Here is a 19178-nt window from a genome sequence, read left to right as displayed (position 1 = left end):
CCCACTCACGCCCCCAGAACCCTTTCTTTGAACTTTAAATGAAACAAAGCATTAGAAAATGCTTCCCTCATAAAATTCAAGTTGTTAATCTTGATTTTTCTCAACAAAGGTATTACTCTCCTAACCTTCCACGTCTCGGTAAAGGACACGACTACCATCAGGCTACTTACTCAAACCAGAATCCCAGGCCTCCTGCTTAAATTCCTTTTCCTTCACTTTTCTCATCCCGTTTACTTGCAAGTCTTCCCTATTCTACTTTCAGCATATACCCCAAATTTCATTCCACTGCCTTAGTCCAAGCCACCGTCATTTTCTACCTGGATTGTAATTGTCCCCTAATGATCTTCCTGCTCCCACTTTTCTCCCACAGTTAACTTTGCATATAAAAATGAGAGGGATCTTTTAAAATCGTGAATCAGGTAGTGTTACTCTCCTGCATAAAAATTCACTGCACTTAGAATAAAAATCAAATTTCTTAATGTGACCTGACCAGAGAGTTTTTAGGGTTTGGTTCCTACCTATCTCCCTGGTTTCACTTCTAATCATTGTGCTACACACTAAGCTCTAGCCATAGGCAACACTGCATTTCTGTTTCACAGACTAGATTTCTTTGCACTGGCTTTTCTCTGTTGTATGTGCCTCGGTGTAGCTGTACTACCATTCTTCAAGTCTCAACTCAAAGACGACCTCCTCAGGTTTCCTGACATCTACTTTTACACCCCCATCCTGCCAATACACAAATAGCATCACATCACCCTGTTTTATTTTGTCATAGTACTAAACACTTCTGAATGTATTGTTTGATTGTTTATTTCCTCGTTTCTTGTCTGAGAGGCAGCGTAGCAAAGTCATTAAGAGCAAGGAACCTATAGCCAGCCTGTTTCGGTTCTGAAATCTAGATCTGCCTTTTCCTAACTGTGACTTCAGTCAAGATATTTACCCTTTGCCCTCAGTTTCCTCCTGTATTAAATGGGAATAATTCTAGTTTCCACCTCATAATGTTATTATAAGAATTAAGTGAATTAATACTAGTGCTTAAAATTTTCAGCAGACAGTATTTGCTAACCAGATGTTAATTATTGTTATTATTAATAATACTTTTATTATTATTGTCTATCTTCCTGTATTAGAACATAAGTTCCAGGACAGCAGAAACCTTGTCTTTCTTGTTCACTGGTGTATCCTCTGCATATAGAACAGTGCCTGGCACATAATAGGTGCTGAGTAAGTATCTGTTGAATGAATGAATGATTAGCGCACTCTGAAGTGGAGGAATGACATGAATGGCAAGGTGGTGACACAAATTAGAAAACCCTTCTGGTTTTTTATTAATATGTTCCAACTTACCAGCCCTGAGTCAGTCACCTGGATTCATTCATCTCCCATTCAACCACATAACCTTTTGGTCTCCAACCATGATTATATAACCACCCCTGTAGTTTCATTAACACCAACTTAAAATATAATTAGCCCACAAAATTAAAAGCTTTAGCTTAAATGGTCTGCAAGTATTAATAAGGAAAAGAAACTAAAAAGTTTGCTTAATAATTTTAAAGTAATAGTGAAAAGCCAAAACTTTAAAATTTTTTTATTTAAATGACTTGAAAATATTAGATAAAGTAAGATTAACTTAAAAACCTAATTCGCCCAGTCAGCTGGCAAAAAGCATACATAACTAAGAATCCTCATTTTAAAGTCATTTCCACAGAAATCTAGGTGAGCCCTTTATTCTACCCAGCAGTCCTCTTACACTCTCCTAATTGCTTATTTTCCCACTCTGCAGTATTATAATTTGCCACATTCTCCTTTCTTCTAATCTACACACCTCTTCCACCCTCCTTTCCCTCATTTTGTTTCCCAGGAATGGATAATCATCTGACTTCCCTGAGAAAATAGAAGCTGTTTTTCTCAGAGGACTCCTCATCTCTCCCCAGCAGATGTACTGAGCTGCTTTTGACTGTGACCTTACATTGAGCTTTCCGTGTATTAGAAGACGTGAACACACTGTTAGGTAACCCTAATCCTCTCCCTTGTTCTCTGGGTCTAGATCCCTGCAGCCTTCCTGGAAACTGGTGTCTGGCTATATTTCCTAAAGCAGTGCCTGGCACCAATAGGTGCACATAAGTGTTTTCCAAATGAATGAATGAGTGAATGCATGAGAGAGAGAGTGAATGAGTTTTAACAGGAAAAAAAAAATATCACATTTTGCTGCAAAAAGTTATTACCTTAATCTTTATACCTCCTTATACTTTAAAGGAGAAAAAAGTAACTTTTATTCTGCTAGTCTGAAATCCAGGTTTAAAGTGAAGATACACCAAGACCCAGAAAGATGCTCTTTTTAGGAGAGAATCTCTAAATGAAAAATCAAGTGATTAACAGGCTGTATAAGTACTATCAGAATTTTAATTCAGTCAGCCCACCCCTAATTGGATCACAGATCTAACTCAGTCAAACTTCCCTCCTCTTCCCCAATTCTAGTAAACCCTCTCATTTACAAAGTTACCAGCCCACAAAGTGTGAAACTTTTGCTTGAAAATGAAGGAAAAAACCTAGTGGTTACAAGTTAGAAATCACATTTAAAAAATAAAAATATCAATGTAATAAAAATATCAAAAATTTTAAAAATCACATTTAAAAAATAAAGTAATATAAATAATCTGCAAATGACTGGTTTTATAAACAGTTATTGCTCTAAACTGTTTTGAAAAAAAAAAAAAAAGTAAAAAAATAAACTGTTTTGAAAAGTGAAAGGAATAGAACAATAAGCTTACTTTATATCAACAAAATCCTGTTTTTAAATGCAGATGCTTTGGATACCGGAGAGATGCTTTCCCAGCAGTAACCTCAAGATGAAATTTGCTGATGCTCCAGACTAGATTACTGGACCATATTATAGTTTAATCACCTCTTACTTAATCTGAGCACTTTGCTGCTTCACTAGCTAACCAGTCTGTTATTAATTAGACAATTAAAAACAAACATTAAGAAACAGTTAAACAACTAAAATACAGAAAATGAAGGCTAGAAAAAGATATGCCAGGCAAATTCTAAGCAACAACAATAAAGAACTTCATGTACCAATATTAATTATAAAAAGTATTCTTTAGCATTAATAAGGAAACTTACGTGAACATCATATTGCATCACAGATATCTGTGATATTAACAAATTAACATTGATACACAGAAGATTGTAGAATGTATGCTTATTGCATTTATATATGCATATATATTTATATGTTGCATTTATATTTGCATATAAAATCCTTTAACCAAAAAAGAGAATACACATTCTTTTTGATAAACAATGAATATGTACAAAATTTAATCAAGTATAAAGTCCCTGAATAAATTTCAATAAATGTCTATGTATTATTTTTAAATGATAGTATTTAATCTTGCCAATTTTTTAACTTTATATAAATGAATCATATATGTTTTTTGGTGTTTTGTTCCTTAATGTCTATTATGTGTAGCTGTGGTATAATATATAGAATTTCACTGCATAAAAATGCATCCTATAACTTATTTTAATGGTTATGTCTTCAGTGTATTATAAATAATGCCACCTTGAACATTGTTGGAAATGTGCAGAGCTGTATGTGTATACTTTTCATATATATATATATATATCTCCCATCATCAAGGTAAGAATTCTCCCTGTCTCATAATCCCACTTGATACTGTACCCTTGGTACTGTCCAGCTTTTCCATTTGCCTCCTCTGGTGAGTGCGTAGTGACATCTTCCTGGGGTCTTAATTTACACTTCCTTGAGCACTGATTTCCTTTCATGTGTTTATTGTTCATTTGGATTTCTTTTGGGAGGCATCTGTCCAGTCGGCTGAAATGTTTTTTCTTGTTGATTCTATGACTTCTTAATACTCTGGGCAACAGTTCTCTGTCACTTATTTGTGTTGTACATAAATTTTTCGTTCTTTTTCACAAGGCGCTTTATGTAGCAATATTATCAAATGCATTCTTTAAGTAGTGTAGCATTAACAAGGACACAAATATAGGCATCTTACTGCATCACAGAAATCCACTAGGAAATTAACTCCAAATTAACAACATTGATACACAGAAACAATATGTGTATAGACATGTATGCTTATTGCATTTGGCTTTTTGGTATATTTTAATATATAAAAATTAATACCAGAGCAGTTCATTTTATTAATTTTTTTTTTCCTTTTTGCTTAGTGCATGGTATTTCTTGGTTAAAAACTTCTTCCCTGGAGAAGGAAGTGACAACCCACTCCAGTATTCTTGCCTGGAAAAGTCCATGGACAGAGGAGCCTGGCGGGCTGAAGTCCATGGGGTTACATGACTGAGCATGTGTGCACGAGGGTGGAGGGAGATGGGTTGGTAGCAATAAAGTGGTAGAACTAAAAAAAAAAAAAAAAAAAAATTCTTCCCTACTTTGAGATTACATTGATGTTCTCAGATATTATCTTCTGAAAGTTTTATGGTTGGGCCTTTCACAGTGCTACTAGGAATTCATTTTTGTATATGGTATAATAGAAGAGTCTTAGAATCTGATAAAGCAAGTCTTCTCACCTTGTCCTTTTATGAGTGCTTTGCTATTCTGTGTCTTTTGCACTTAAAATTTAAGTTGTCTTATTCTACGAAAATACTTTTGGGATTTTGATGGGGATAATGTTGAATCTATAGATAAGTTTAAAACCTGATGTTTACAAAATTGAGTCTTCAAATCTATTATCAGGTTATGTCTTTTCCATTTATTTAAGTCTTCTTTAAGTTCCCTTAAGTAAATTTATATTATCTTCATAGAAGTCTTGCAGATTTTTGTTAGCTTTAGCCTTGGATACTGTTTAATTTTTAATGCTATTGTAAATGGCATCTTTCTTAAATTTTAGTTGTCTAATTGTTAGTTGCTGGTATATATAAAGATAATTGTTTTTTATATATTGCTGTTTTAAATTCAGAGACTGAGCACTTTTATTAATTAAGATGGTTCTTTCATAGATCTCTTGGACTTTTTACATACAGTCATTTCTAGGAATAATAGTTTCTTTTCTCCCCCTCCCCCTTTCCCTTTTTTCCTTGACTTCTTACATTGCGTAAGACATCCAGGACATACTGAATAAAACAGGTGGTCACAGGCATCCTTGTCTTTTTCCTGCTTTGAAGGAGAAAACTTTGAACTTTTAATTATTAAGTGTGATGTTTACTGAAGGTTTGGGGTGGATGTACTTTATTCAGTTAGAAATTTCCCTCCAATTTATAGTTGGCTAAATGAATGGCAGATTTTTATCAAATACTTCTCTGCATCTAGTAAGATTATTTTTTAATCTTAGTGTGTGTTGTTATATTAATTTATTTAAGTATCAACTAACCTTTCATTCCTGGAATCAACCCATCTTGGTCATGATGAATATATTGTAGGGATCAGTTTACTCAGTTTGTATTTAGGACTTTTGCATCTATGCTTATCAGTGAGATTAGCCTTTTATTTTCCTTTCTCAAAATGTTCTTGTTGGAGACATGTACATACAGTTTGTATCATAAAATTTTTGGGGAAATAGTCTTTCTTTTTCTCTTCTTCAGGAAAATTTGTCTAAGATTGAAATTATGTCTTCTTTGAATATTTGGTAAAAGCTGCTGGTGTAACCATTTATAGAGTTTTCTTTGGGAAAAGAGTTTTGATTGCTGCTTCAGTTTCTTTGCTGGTTATGGATATACTCAGCATTCTGTTGCTTTTTGTGTCGATTTTGCTATTTATATTTTTCTAGGAGTTTTTTCATCTGAACTTTAAAGTATGTCGGCTTAAAGTTGTTTTTACTGTCTTTACTTTCTTTTTATGTCTGCAGCGTCTGTAGCGATGACTTCTTTGTCTCTCCTAATGTTGATTATTTGTGCCTTCTGCTTGTCTTTACCATTTGTTTGTTGGTTTTATTAGACGTTTCGCAAAGAAAACTACCATTGGTTTTGTTCATCCTCTTTATATTGGTTTTCTTTTTCATCAGTTTCTGGTCTTATTTTTACTATTTCCTTTGTTCACTTTCTTTGCTGTACTTCTGACTTTCTGCAGTGGATGCTGAGTTCATTTAATTTTCCAGTCCTTTTTCTTTTCTTAGATATTTATTTAAGCCTATAAATCTTCCTTTTAATACTGTTCACTAGTATCCCTCTAGATTTGAAATGTAGGATATTCATTTCTTTAGGATTTCATTTACTTTAAAGTATTTTCTAATTTTATTTTTACTTCTTTATGATTACAAGTTTTATTTAGAAATGTATTTTTAATTTTACAAAATATAGAGCTTTCACTATCATTTTAATATTAATTTTTAACTTTATTGTTTTGTGGTTAGAGGACACATTCTGCCTACTTTGACATTTGTTAAAACTTGTTTTATGGCCAGAGTTTTATAGTCAATTTTGCAAAATTTCCATAGTACTCAAAAAAATCATATTCTGCAGTTTGGGAGACAGAATAGATCCCTACCTCTAACAAAAATGTTCTAAATGGTTGAAACAAATAAATATGAAAAAGAGAAACTAAAACAAAATCTTTGCTACGCTAAAATAAGTGGATACTTTAACAAGAGATAAGGAAACAAACCATAAAGGAAAATAGTAATAAATTAGGCTACATTTAAATTTTGAAAACACCTGAAAAATACACCATAAACAGATTGAAATGGAGGTGGTGCCTAGGATAAGATATTTCAAATCTTACAATAGACGTAGAATTAGTATCTCAAACATTTAAACATTTAAAGAACTTTGACAAATCAATAAAGGAAAACACTGAAAAAATGGGCAAAGGACATAATGTAATTGTCAAAACCCACAAAAAGTCAATAAATCAATGAAAACGCATGAGTCACACAACATTAATATTAACAAAAGTATAAAGGTGATAAATTACTTTGCCAATCCAATCACCAACAACTAAAAATTTGACATTATCAAATATATCTGGGGATACAGAGAAATAAACTCTCCTACTCTGCTAGTGACTGTGTTAATTAGGAAAATCCACAGGTAAGCAACTTGACATTGCCTAATAAACTACAAAGTATAGTTTCTATATCATTAAAAAACAAGACCAAAATATCGAAGCTAAATAAATTCTCACATGTAATTACTAAGACACATGTAAGAGTTTTAATGCAGCATTGTTTACAATAAAAAACAGTAATAATATTCATCAAAAGAGAAATGCATTAAAAATTTTTTATGACCCGCTATATATGTACATAGATAAATGCATCTTGAAGCTGTTAATGTTGAATTTAAAAATTACAAAAATTAGTATATTTGGTATAAAATCACTTATACAAAATAAAAATAGCAAACACACGAAACAATACTGTATATGTGGACACACAGCAGACACATGTGCATGTGTGCTCAGTTGCTCAGTCATGGCCAACTCTTTGTGATCCCATGGACTGTAGCCTGCCAGTCCATGGATTGTCCATGGACAGTCTTCTTTGTTAATGGGATTATCTCAGCAGGAATACCGCAGTGGGGAGCCATTTCCTACTTCAGGGAATCTTCCTGACCCAGGGATCATTACTGCATCTCCTGTGTTGGAAGGTGGATTCTTTACCACTGAACCACCTGGACACACACACAAAAGACATCCACAGATAGAAAATGAACCAAATTCACTATAGCTGTTGTTTTGGGGTTGGGGAGGAGAAGGAGATTAGGATTTGGGATTTAAATCTGAAAGGGATTTCCAGTTCATCTGAAGTATTTATTCTATTTAAAAATACTTGAACCAGGAAGAAGACCCTTTAGGATGTCTGTTCAGCATTACATTGGAGATTCTAGTCAAGGCAGTTAGGTAAGAAAAAAAAAAAAATAAAAGTTATCCAACTTGAAAGAAATAAAACTATCTTTATTGACAGCTTGATTTTATATAGAGAAAATCTTAGGGAATGACTAAACTACTACAGCAAATAAGTTCAACAAGATTGCAGGATACACAGGATAAATATACATAAATCAGTTGATTTCTATACACCAGCAAGATCTGAAAATTAAAACATTCCATTAACAATATCATCAAAAAGAATAAAATGTTTAAGAACAAATTCAACAAAAAAGATATAAGACTTCTACACTGGAAACTACAAAACATTGTTAAAGAAGATCTAAATGGAAAAACATTCCATATTCATTGATCAGAAAATGGTATTGTTAAGATGTCAATACTCCCCCGATTGTTCTATGGGTCCAGTGCATTCCCTATTGAAATTCCTGCTGGCTTTTTTCCCCCAGGAAAAAAAGTTTATCCTGAAAAAGGTATATAAGTACTAAAGACCCAAAATAGCCAAAACAGTCTTGAAAAATAAAAAAAAATTTGGAGAACTCATACTTCCCCATTTCAAAACTTCACTGCAAAGTTTCAATTATCAAGCCATTGTTATAGGGACAGCTATATATAGTTTGATGACTAACTGTAAACTTGAATAGGATCAACAAAACTTTCAAGACATTTCAACAGTGAAAGAATAATCTTTTCAATGCGTTGTTGCTGGAATAATGGATATCCTTAAACAAAAGTCTGAATCTGGATTCCTCCTTCACACCATATTTGGAGAAGGAAATGGCAATCTTCTCCAGTACTCTTGCCTGGAAAATCCCATGGACAGAGGAGCCTGGCAGACTACAGTCCATGGGGTCGCAAAGAGTCAGACACGACTAAGCGAGTTCACTTTCACTTTTTTCACCTCACACCATACACAAAAACTAAGTCAAAGTTAATCATAGACCTAAATGTAAGCTAAAACTATCAAACTCTTAAAACATAGAAATGTATCTCCATGATCTTGAGCTAGGCAATAATTTCTTAGCTAAAACACCAAAGGCATAAGCGATAAAACTGATGGATTCATCAAAATTCAAAACTCGTGCACTTCAAAAGATGGCAGTTAAGAAGGTGAAAAGATAATCACAGACTGGGAGAAAATATTTGCAAATCATATATTCAAAAAAGAACTTATAATCAGGACATATAAAGATCTCTTGCAACTCAATTAATTATAACACATGCAAATATGAGCAAAGGATTTGAATAGAAATTTCTTCAAAAAAGATATATGAATGGCCAATAAGCATAGTGACAAATGCTCAACATCATACGTTGTTAAGGAAATGCAAATCAAAGTGAGATACAACATCTTACTAAAGTGCTATAAACAAAAAAGACAATTACAGATATTGGTGAGGTTCCAATTGAAGAATTGGAACTGTCATATATGGTTGATAGAAACTGAAAATGTTGCAGGCACTTTGGAAAAATAGTATAGCAGTTTCTCAAAATGTTAAACATAGGGTTAGTATCATCGTTCAGTTGCTCAGTTGTGTCTCACTCTTTGTGACCCCATGGACTGCAGCACACCAGGCTTCCCTGTCCTTCATCTCCCAGAGCTTGCTCAAACTCATGTCTATTGAGTTGGTGATGCCATCCAACCGTCTCATCTCCTGTCATCCCCTTCTCCTGCCTTCAGTCTTTCCCAGCATCAGAGTCTTTTCCAATGAGTTGTCTCTTTGCATCAGGTGGCCAAAGTATTGAAGCTTCAGCATCAGTCCTTCCAATGAATATTCAGGATTGATGTCCTTTAGGATTGACTGGTTTGATCTCCTTGCTGTCCAAGGGACTCTCAAGAGTCTTCTGCAACACCACAGTTCAAAAGCATCAATTCTTCGGCACTCAGTTTTATGGTGTAACTCTCACATCCATATATGACCACTGGAAAAACCATAGCTTTGACTAGACAGACCTTTGCTGGCAAAGTAATGTGTCTGTGTTTTAATATACTGTCTGTGTTTTGTCATAGCTTTCCTTCCAAGTGGCAAATGTCTTTTAATTTCATGGCCATATTCATCATCTGCTGTGATTTTGGAGCCCAAGGAAATTAAGTCTGTCACTGTTCTATTGTTTCCCCATCTGTTTGCCATGAAGTGATGGGACCAGATGCCATGATCTTCATTTTTTGAATGTTGAGTTTTAAGCCAGCTTTTTTACTCTCCTCTTTCACTTTCATCAAGAGGCTCTTTAGTTCCTCTTCACTTTCTGCCACGAGGGTGGTGTCGTCTGCATATCTAAGATTATTGCTACTTCTCCTGGCAATCTTGATTCCAGCTTGTGCTTCATCCAGCCCGGCATTTTGTGTGAAGGACTCTGCGTATAAGTTAAATAAAACTGGGTGACAATATACAGCCTTGATGTACTCTTTTCCCAATTTGTAACCAGTCTGTTGTTCCATGTCCGGTTCTAACTGCTGCTTCTTGACCTGCATACAGGTTTCTCAGGAGGCAGGTAAAGTGATCTGGTATTCCCATCTCGAAGAATTTTCCACAGTTTGTTGTGATTCACACCATCAAAGGCTTTAGTGTAATCAATGAAGCAAAAGTACATGTTTCTCTGGAATTCTCTTGCTTTTTCTATGATCCAGTGGATGTTGGCAATTTGATCTGTGGATCCTCTGCCTTTTCTAAATCCAGCTTGAACATCCAAATCCAGCCTGAACTGGAAGTTCTCAGTTCATGTACTGTTGAAGCCTAGCTTGGAGAGTTTTGAGCATTACTTTGCTAGCATGTGAAATGAGTGCAATTTTATGGTAGTTTGAACATACTTTGGGGTTGGAATGAGAAGTGACCTTTTCCAGTCCTGTAGCCACTGCTGAGTTTTCCAAATTTGCTGACATATTGAGTGCAGCACTTTTCACAGCATCATGTTTTAGGATTTGAAAGAGCTCATCTGGAATTCCATTACCTCCACTTGCTTTGTTACTATATGACCCAGCAATTCCATTTCTAGGTATCTATACAAAGAAAAAATAAAAACCTGTCTACTTAATATGAATATTCATAACTGCATTATTCATAAGAGCCAAAAGAGTACAACCCAAATGTTATCAACTGATGGATGGATAAATAAAATATGGTATATTCATAACAATGGAATATTATTCAACCATAAAGAGAAGAAATATGCCTACAATATGAATGAACCTCAAAAACATGCTGAGTGAAACAAGCCAGACACAAAATATCACACATTCCATTTATATGAAATGTCCAGGATAGGTTAATCTACAAAGACAGAAAGTCAATTAGTGGTTTCCTGGAGCTGAGAGGAAATAGGCTGTGACTGCAAATGGGCATGAGGTTTATACGTGGAATGGTGGAAAGGTTCTAAAAGTACATTGTGATGATGGCTGCACAGCTCTGTAAATATACCAAAAAAAAAAAAAATCAATTGTACACTTAAAATGGGTGAAATATTTGTTATGTAAATTACATCTCAATAAAGCTGTTTAAAAAAACCACTTGAAGCAAATATGATAAAATATTAAGATGTCAATTCTGGCTGGTCGGAATGCAGGGTTTTACTATATATTCTATTTTCTCTATTTTTACTGTTTCTCAGAAACAAAAAATTAAGACACCATAAGTTCCTAGGCCCCAATTTCAAATGAGATAGATGCATTAATTTACAGTCTTTTGATTATACTTTCACCTTCAGACACTGTCAGTTGTCCCCATTCCCAGAGGAAATTACTTAGAACATTCTCAGCAAATCTTACCAGTCATACATAGCAAACCCAACTCTCTAGTGCCTAACTCTTATTTAAATATAAGCCAAGGGTAATTAGATGTATGAGGAGAGCATTTAACATAAAAAAATAGAAACCAAAACATCCTGCAAGGGTGAATTCAGAGGGAAGCTGACATAATGTAGAGAATAAATGAAACTTAAAAAAAACCCTATTAGTATTTCAAAAGAGACAAGAGAGAAATCTGCAGCCATGAAAAATATTGGAAATATAAAAGGAATTCAGAGAACCAAAAGAATTTCTGAAAATTAAAAATAATTGCTAGAAGGCTTGGAAAATAAAAGAACAAAGATGGAAAATAAGAGAAAAATAAGAAAATTAGAGGATCAGCCCAGGAGGTCTCAGATCCAACAAATTATATTTCCAGAGAGAGAAAACTGAAAATATAGTGGAAAGAAATAAAGATGGAATAAGAAAATTCTCAGCAATGAAGAATTTACATCAGAAGATCTAACACAATAACTGGCAAAAAAAGGCAACCATATTTTGATGAAATCTCAGAAAATAAGGAGCAAAGAAATAATCATCAAAGTGTTCAAGAAAGATAGGTTACACAAAAAGCATCAGAAAGCAGATTTGTTTTGGATTTTTAGAAGCTGTAATTCAATGGAACATTGTCTCCAGAATCTTGAAAGAAAAAGGTAGAGCACAGACATTTTCAGACATGCAGATTCTGGTAGACAGCTGTTACATTTGTGGCCAGTAACTTTAGAATTCTGTTTTTGTATCTGAGGAAATTCGCACATTATAACCCCTGCCTTGCCAAGTGGTAAGTCACTTATCCAGTATCTGTTGTAGCAAAGATATAAGCACACGACCCTAGCTCTTCCAATCAGACATTTCTGTGGAAGCCCTCAATTTGAAGAAATGTGTGAAAGTCAGTTTTGCACAAGATGTGACCCTGGAGGAGGATGGTGAGAGACTGAGCTTTCAGATGCAGCAGTGGCATAGGTTTTAGCTAGTGATGTCCCTTGCTCAGGGTCTTTGACCAGAGAAGGTATAGAATACATAGATGGTTGGATAATTTGGGTGTTCCTGGGTGCACAGTTGCCAAACCCTATTCTCTGGTCCTCCTGGAGATTCTGTGAGCTACTTCATAATGTCTAATGATGCTTCCAAGGATGTTCCTGATGGATACTCCACCAACCCAAGAAAATAAACCAGGAAAGAAGACAGATTTGGATGGGGGTGGGGGTAAATTAGAGGATCTCACATAATAGAACACCCAGAATTTCAGTGAATAGAAACCCCAGGATACAGTCTGTGCAACAGCCTAAAGACTAACCAGTCCAGATTCAAGTAAGCATATGGAGGGCTCCAGGAAGAATATTTCTGAAAAGAGAAATTAGATCTGGTACCTGAAGTGTTTTATGTATTTAGAAAAGATTCACACTACTGGGAATGAATTTGGGGATGAATTAATATGTATAAAACTAGGCAAATGAAATAAGGCATTAATTAACTATAGGATAACATTTTGTACATGAAACGTAGTGCAATCATGGTACACTACATGATTCAGCTGTATCTAAGATTGTGTGGTAAAACTTCAGACTTGATTTAACCAAAATATTGGTTAATAGTTATAACCAATTATATATGAGAGGTTGGGGTAGGGAAAGCCTATGTGTGCTGGGATGGAGCAAAAGAGAACTAGATCCATGTCTTTTATAGTTTATGTCCACAATATCTAAAACTGCAGAGTCTAGAAATACAGGAAATACAAAATACCAGAAACAGCTAAAATATGTAAGAGTAATAAGCCTTTGAGGAGTGGGAATGAGGGAAAGAAAGTATATTTGTCAGGATTCTTTATTGCCTAGAGAATTTACCCTTAGGCAAAGGAGGTTGGTTCTGTTTTGAGTTTAGTTTGTTTTTCAGTGGTTTTATGGGATCTCTGGGAGAATTGCAAGAATTAGGATTAAATACTACTCAAGAAATATATTAAAAATTTATTGACAAATCAAAGAAGCCTGTGTCAGAATTAAAATTTGAGTGGCTGTGTCATGGAGATACGCGTTCAAGACTTCTGCCTGACTGCCAGATACCGCTATGATTGCCACAGCATCCATGTAAGAGCAAAGTAAAGAGAGAAGTCTCTGAGGTTAATATTCCCAGGCTCAATTTATTACATGTCACAATGAAATCATTACAAGACATTTAAGTTGCTGATTTCAAGACCAAGTCATTGCCTTTGTCATGATTTAATTTCTGCTGTTCGACTGTATCAGGTTGTTTTTTTTTTTTTTTTTTTGGATCAGTATTTTTGCCATGCTGTTCGTGCCTGACACTTCCCATCATGTGTCATTGTCCTTTATGTCCACACTCCTGGATGTTCCTTACTAGGGAGTCCACATCAAATATTGGCATTTGAGATTAAAAGGGTCTGGGAAAAGGTACCTTTTCATCTTCTCTTTTCCACACAACTTCTCAAGAAGAGAATGTTGAAGCTTGTGGAGCAGAAACATGCAGGTATCTCAGAAAAAGAAGCAAGCACATCTCATAGAAGGGATTTATTACTTAAGTGCCCACTGAAGGTGCAAGCTAGCTTCAAGTAAAACAGTCTGGAGAGTTCCCACATCAACAGTTTGTTTTAAGCACCAAATAAATGGTGCGGGCAAACAGTGCTCATGGAGTGTAGAGGACAGTCTTTACAAGCACCTAGGGTTTGCAGGTTTGGCGCATCCCAGGTGACACTAGTGGTTAAAGAACCCACCTGCCAATGCAGGAGACAAAAGACACGGGGTCGATCCCTGGGTCAGGAAGATCACCTGGAGAAGGACATGGCAACCCACTCCAGTATTCTTGCTTGGAGAATCCCATGGACAGAGGAGCCTGGCAGGCTACAGTTCATAGGGTCGCACAGAGGTGGACACGGCTGAAGCGATGAGCACGCACGCAGAAGGATCCTTCAAGCAGGAGACCTGTCTGGAAGGCAGGGATCATAATTTAAATAACAGAGAAGAAAGTGGGGCTTCCCTGGTGGCTCAGACAGAGTCCACTTAAATGTGGGAGACTTGCATTCGATCCCTGGGTTGGGAAGATGCCCTGTAGGAAGGAATGGCAACCCACTCCAGTATTCTTGCCTGGAGAATCCCACGGACAGAGGAGTCTGATGGGCCACAGTCCATGGGTTAGCACAGAGTCGGACACGACTGAGCAACAAACCATTGCATTGAGAGAAGAAAGGTGAGAGCCGAAGTGCATGTATTTGAAGCTGAGAGTTAGTTTTAGGAACTATTGGGAGAGACAGTTGGGAAAATGAGATAAAGATGGTGCTTTAAAAACATTTACTTTGTTTGCTCCAAAACTCCACTGGAGTGACAATAACAGGATCTTTGTTTTGAGAAGTAATAAACAGGGCTTCCCTGGTGGTAAGGAACCCGCCTGCCAATGCAGGAGACATGGGTTTATCCCTGGTCTGGGAAGATCCCGTATGGCCTCGGAGCAACTATAAGCTCTTACGCCACAATTACTGATACCTGCTTACCCTAGAACCCACAACAAGAGAAGCCACTGCAATAAGAAGTCTGCGCACCACAACTAGAAAGTAACCCCTGCTTTCTGCAACGAACAAGCCCACGCAGCACGGAAGACCTGGCGCAGCCAAAAATAAAAAACTACAATTATATATGTGTGTGTGTGTATATATATATATATATATATATATATAATATACAAAGAAAATGGTAAAGGAGATAATATAGAAGCAAAATTTGAAAACAGTAGGACAAGTAGAAACTGATTTGTCAAACCCTGGAAAGCTGAATCCTAAATTGGCAGTGAAATTCAAGAAGCGACTCAGTGGTCTCTAAGAACCCCAAAGGCACCAGGAATTCATGGCACCAGGTACCTCTGGTGTGACAGTTAAAATGGGGCTAAGGAGGATTTGTTGGAAGTCTGTCTTAGAAGCAGTTAAGATTCCGCCCCTCCCCCTCCGGGCAGCAGAGTAAACTGCTACTCACCCTGACAGAAAACTAAGCTTCACTGACTAGAGTGGCTGAAAAGGATGTTCTCTGGACTGGGAATTTTGGGGAACCACTGGGAGAATGGCTGTCGAAGGGGAAACCGGTTGATTTACTGAACCTCCGCAGTTGGATATTAGAAAATTCAAGACCCATTTTCTTTTTGGTGGGGAAACCAGGCCTGTCCCTTCAGGGGGAAGATTAGAAGATTCTTTACTGTTGAATATCACCAGTTGTAGAGATACCAGCATCAGAGCTTCAGTCAGGAAACAGCTCAGCCATATCACCATACGGGGAAGTATAAGTCACCCAAACCATCCACACACCCAGAGCTTCTAATAAGTTCCTTGCGCCTTACCCTTATATTTGAGCTTATTACTAAGGATCACCAGACATTTGAGGAAAGCCTTGAACCTGAAAGAAGCCAAAACAAACGAACAGAAAAAAGTTTCAAAGAACCAGACTGTGCAGGAGGGGAAAGTACCTCCAAAAGTCAATGACATTTCAGTAGTTACTGAGAGATGAAGTAATGCTCAAAATTCTCCAAGCCAGGCTTCAACAGTACATGAACTGAAAACTTCCAGATGTTCAAGCTGGATTTAGAAAAGGAGAGGAAGCAGAGATCAAATTGCCGACATCCATTGGATCATAGAAAAAACAAAAGAATTCCAGAAAAACATCTACTTCTGTTTCACTGACTACACTACAGCCTTTGACGGTATGATCACCACAAACTGTGGAAAATTCAAGAGATGGGCATATCAAACCACCTTACCTGCCTCCTGAGAAACCTGTATGCAGGCCAAGAAGCAACAGAACGGGATATGGAACAAGAGACTGGTTCAAAATTGGGAAAGCAGTATGTCAAGGCTGTATATTGTCACACTGCTTATTAAGCTTATATGCAGAGTACATCGTGTGAAATGCCGGGCTGGATGAAGCATAAGCCGGAATCATGATTACCAAGAGAAATATCAATAACCTCAGATATGCAGATGATACCACCCTTATGGCAGAAAGTGAGGAGGAACTAAAGATCCTGTTGATGAAAGTGAAAGAGTAGCGTGAAAAAGCTGGCTTAAACTCAACATTCAAAAAACAAAGATCATTGCATCTGGTCCCGTCCCTTCATGGCAAATAGTTGGGGTAAAAATGGAAACAGTGACAGACTTAATTTTCTTGGGCTCAACAATCACAGCAGATGGTGAATGCAGTCATGAAATTAAAAGATGCTTCCTCCTTGGAAGAAAAGCTATGATAAACCTAGACAGCATATTAAAAAGTAGAGACACTGCTTTGCCAACAAAGGTCTGTCTAGTCAAAGCTATGGTTTTTCCAGTAGTCTTGTATGGATATGAGAGCTGGACCATAAAGAAAGCTGAGTGCCGAACAATTGATACTTTTGAACTGTGGTATTGGATAAGAATCTTGAGAGTCCCTTGGACAGCAAGGAGATCAAACCAGTCAATCCTAAAGAAAATCAATCCTGAATATTCATTGGAAAGACTAATGCTGAAACTGAAACTCCAATATTTTGGCCAACTGATGCAAAGAACTGATTCATTTGAAATGACCCTGATGCTGGGAAAGATTGAGGGCAGGAGGAGAAGGGGATGACAGAGGATAAAATGGTTGGATGGCATCACTGACACAATGGGCATGAGTTTGGGCAAACTCCAGGAGATGATGAAGCATAGGGAAGCCTGGCATGCTGCGGTCCTTGGGGTCACAAAGAGTTGGACAAGACCGAGCAACTGAACTGAACTGAGAGATTAAATAAGTATACCCATGAAACAAAAACAGGACCTTGGGGACAGTGGGGGTAAGGAAGCTATACACACAGAAAAGAGCTAAGGGAACAGAAATGAGCTGTTGAAAATTAAAAATTTGATAAAAGATATGAAAAAGACAGTAGAAGTAGGTTTGGAAGATAAAGATGAGAAAAAATTTCAGAAGACAGTGATAAAGAGAAAATTGAAAGAAGAAAATACATAAAAATTAGAGGTTGAATCCATGAGGTCTGGTATCCAAATACAGGTGTTAATGTATGGAGGGAATAACTACAGAAAATTGTCAAAGAGGTAACTAAAAAGTTTTCCTAAAACTAATGAACCTGAATTTTGAGATGGAAAAGATCTTAGAACACTGGAACAAGTAAAAGCTCCTATAAACTAAGAGGAAAAAAGGAAAATACAGTGAACTAAGACAAGGAATCATATTTGCAACTCCCTTACTCTTTATGTCATACTCACAAAATGATAAAATTTAGAAAGAAAAAAACAACACCCGTTAGTATTAAAGGCATAGTTAAAATCAGAAATGGAGTAGCCCTCATAGTCAACAAAAGAGTTTGAAATGCAGTACTTAGATGCAATTTCAAAAACAATAGAATGATCTCTGTTGGTTTCCAAGGCAAGCCAATCAATATCACAGTAATCCAAGTCTATGCCCCAACCAGTAATGCTGAAGAAGCTGAAGTTGAATCGTTCTATGAAGACCTATAAGACCTTCTAGAACTAACACCCAAAAAAGATGTCCTTTTCATTATAGGGGACTGGAATGCAAAAGTAGGAACTCAAGAGATACCTGGAGTAACAGGCAAATTTGGCCTTGAAATACAGAATGAAGCAGGGCAAAGGCTAATGGAGTTTTGCCAAGAGAATGCACTGGTCATAGCAAACACCCTCTTCCAACAACACAAGAGAAGACTCTACACATGGACATCACCAGATGGTCAATACTGAAATCAGACTAATTATATTCTTTGCAGCCGAAGATGGAGAAGTTCTATACAATCAGCAAAAACAAGACCAGGAACTGACTGTGGCACAGACCTTTATTGCCAAATTCAGACTTAAATTGAAGAAAGTATGGAAAACCACTATATCATTCAAGTATAACCTAAATCAGATCCCTTATGATTATACAGTGGAAGTGGGAAATAGATTTAAAGGGTGATATCTGGTAGATTGCCTGAAGAACTGTGAATGGAGGTTCTTGACATTGTACAGGAGACAGGGATCAAGACCATCCCCAAGGAAAAGAAAGGCAAAAAGGGAAAATGGTTGTGTGAGGAGGCCTTACAAATAACTGAATAGAAGAGAAGTGAAAGGCAAAGGAGAAAAGGAAAGATATACCCATTTGAATGCAGAGTTCCAAAGAATAGCAAGGAGAGATTAAAAAAAGCCTTCCTCAGTGATCAATGCAAAGAAATAGAGGAAAACAATAAAGTGGGAAAATCTAGAGATCTCTTCAAGAAAATTAGAGATACCAAGGGAACATTTCATGCACAGATGAGCACAATAAAGGACAGAAATGGTATGGACCTAACAGAAGCAGAAGATATTAAGAAGACGTGGCAAGAATACAGAAAAACTATACAAAAAAGATCTTCATGATTCAGATAATCACAATGGTGTGATCACCAGCCTAGAACCAGATATCCTGGAATCTGAAGTCAAGTGGGCCTTAGAAAGCATCTCTATGAACAAAGCTAGTGGAGGTGATGGAATTCCAGGTGAGCTATTTGAAATCCTGAAAGATGATGCTGTGCAAGTGCTGCACTCAATATGCCAGCAAATTTGGAAAACTCAATAGTGGCCACAGGACT

At 36.5% G+C, this 19178-nt stretch overlaps 1 protein-coding gene across 4 annotated transcripts in view; it reads left to right on the top strand.

Annotated features, from left to right (window-relative positions):
• Positions 1-19178, top strand: part of LOC133057382 (lysine-specific demethylase 4D-like) — a 28689-nt gene that overhangs the window by 1007 nt on the left and 8504 nt on the right. For 2 of the 4 annotated variants that reach the window (XM_061143848.1, XM_061143839.1), the window contains 2 exons: positions 1131-1224; positions 1862-2011. The gene's annotated coding sequence lies outside the window, so the exon portion shown is untranslated. Of the gene's footprint in view, positions 1-1130; positions 2012-2804; positions 11258-19178 lie in introns of those variants that run through there. The other 2 variants (XR_009693015.1, XM_061143856.1) reach the window with 2 other exon arrangements.

Source organism: Dama dama, chromosome 1 (genome assembly GCF_033118175.1).
Source record: "Dama dama isolate Ldn47 chromosome 1, ASM3311817v1, whole genome shotgun sequence".
Classification (NCBI taxonomy): domain Eukaryota; kingdom Metazoa; phylum Chordata; class Mammalia; order Artiodactyla; family Cervidae; genus Dama; species Dama dama.
Note: the sequence above shows the minus strand (reverse complement) of the source record. Positions and strands in the feature narration are given on the sequence as shown.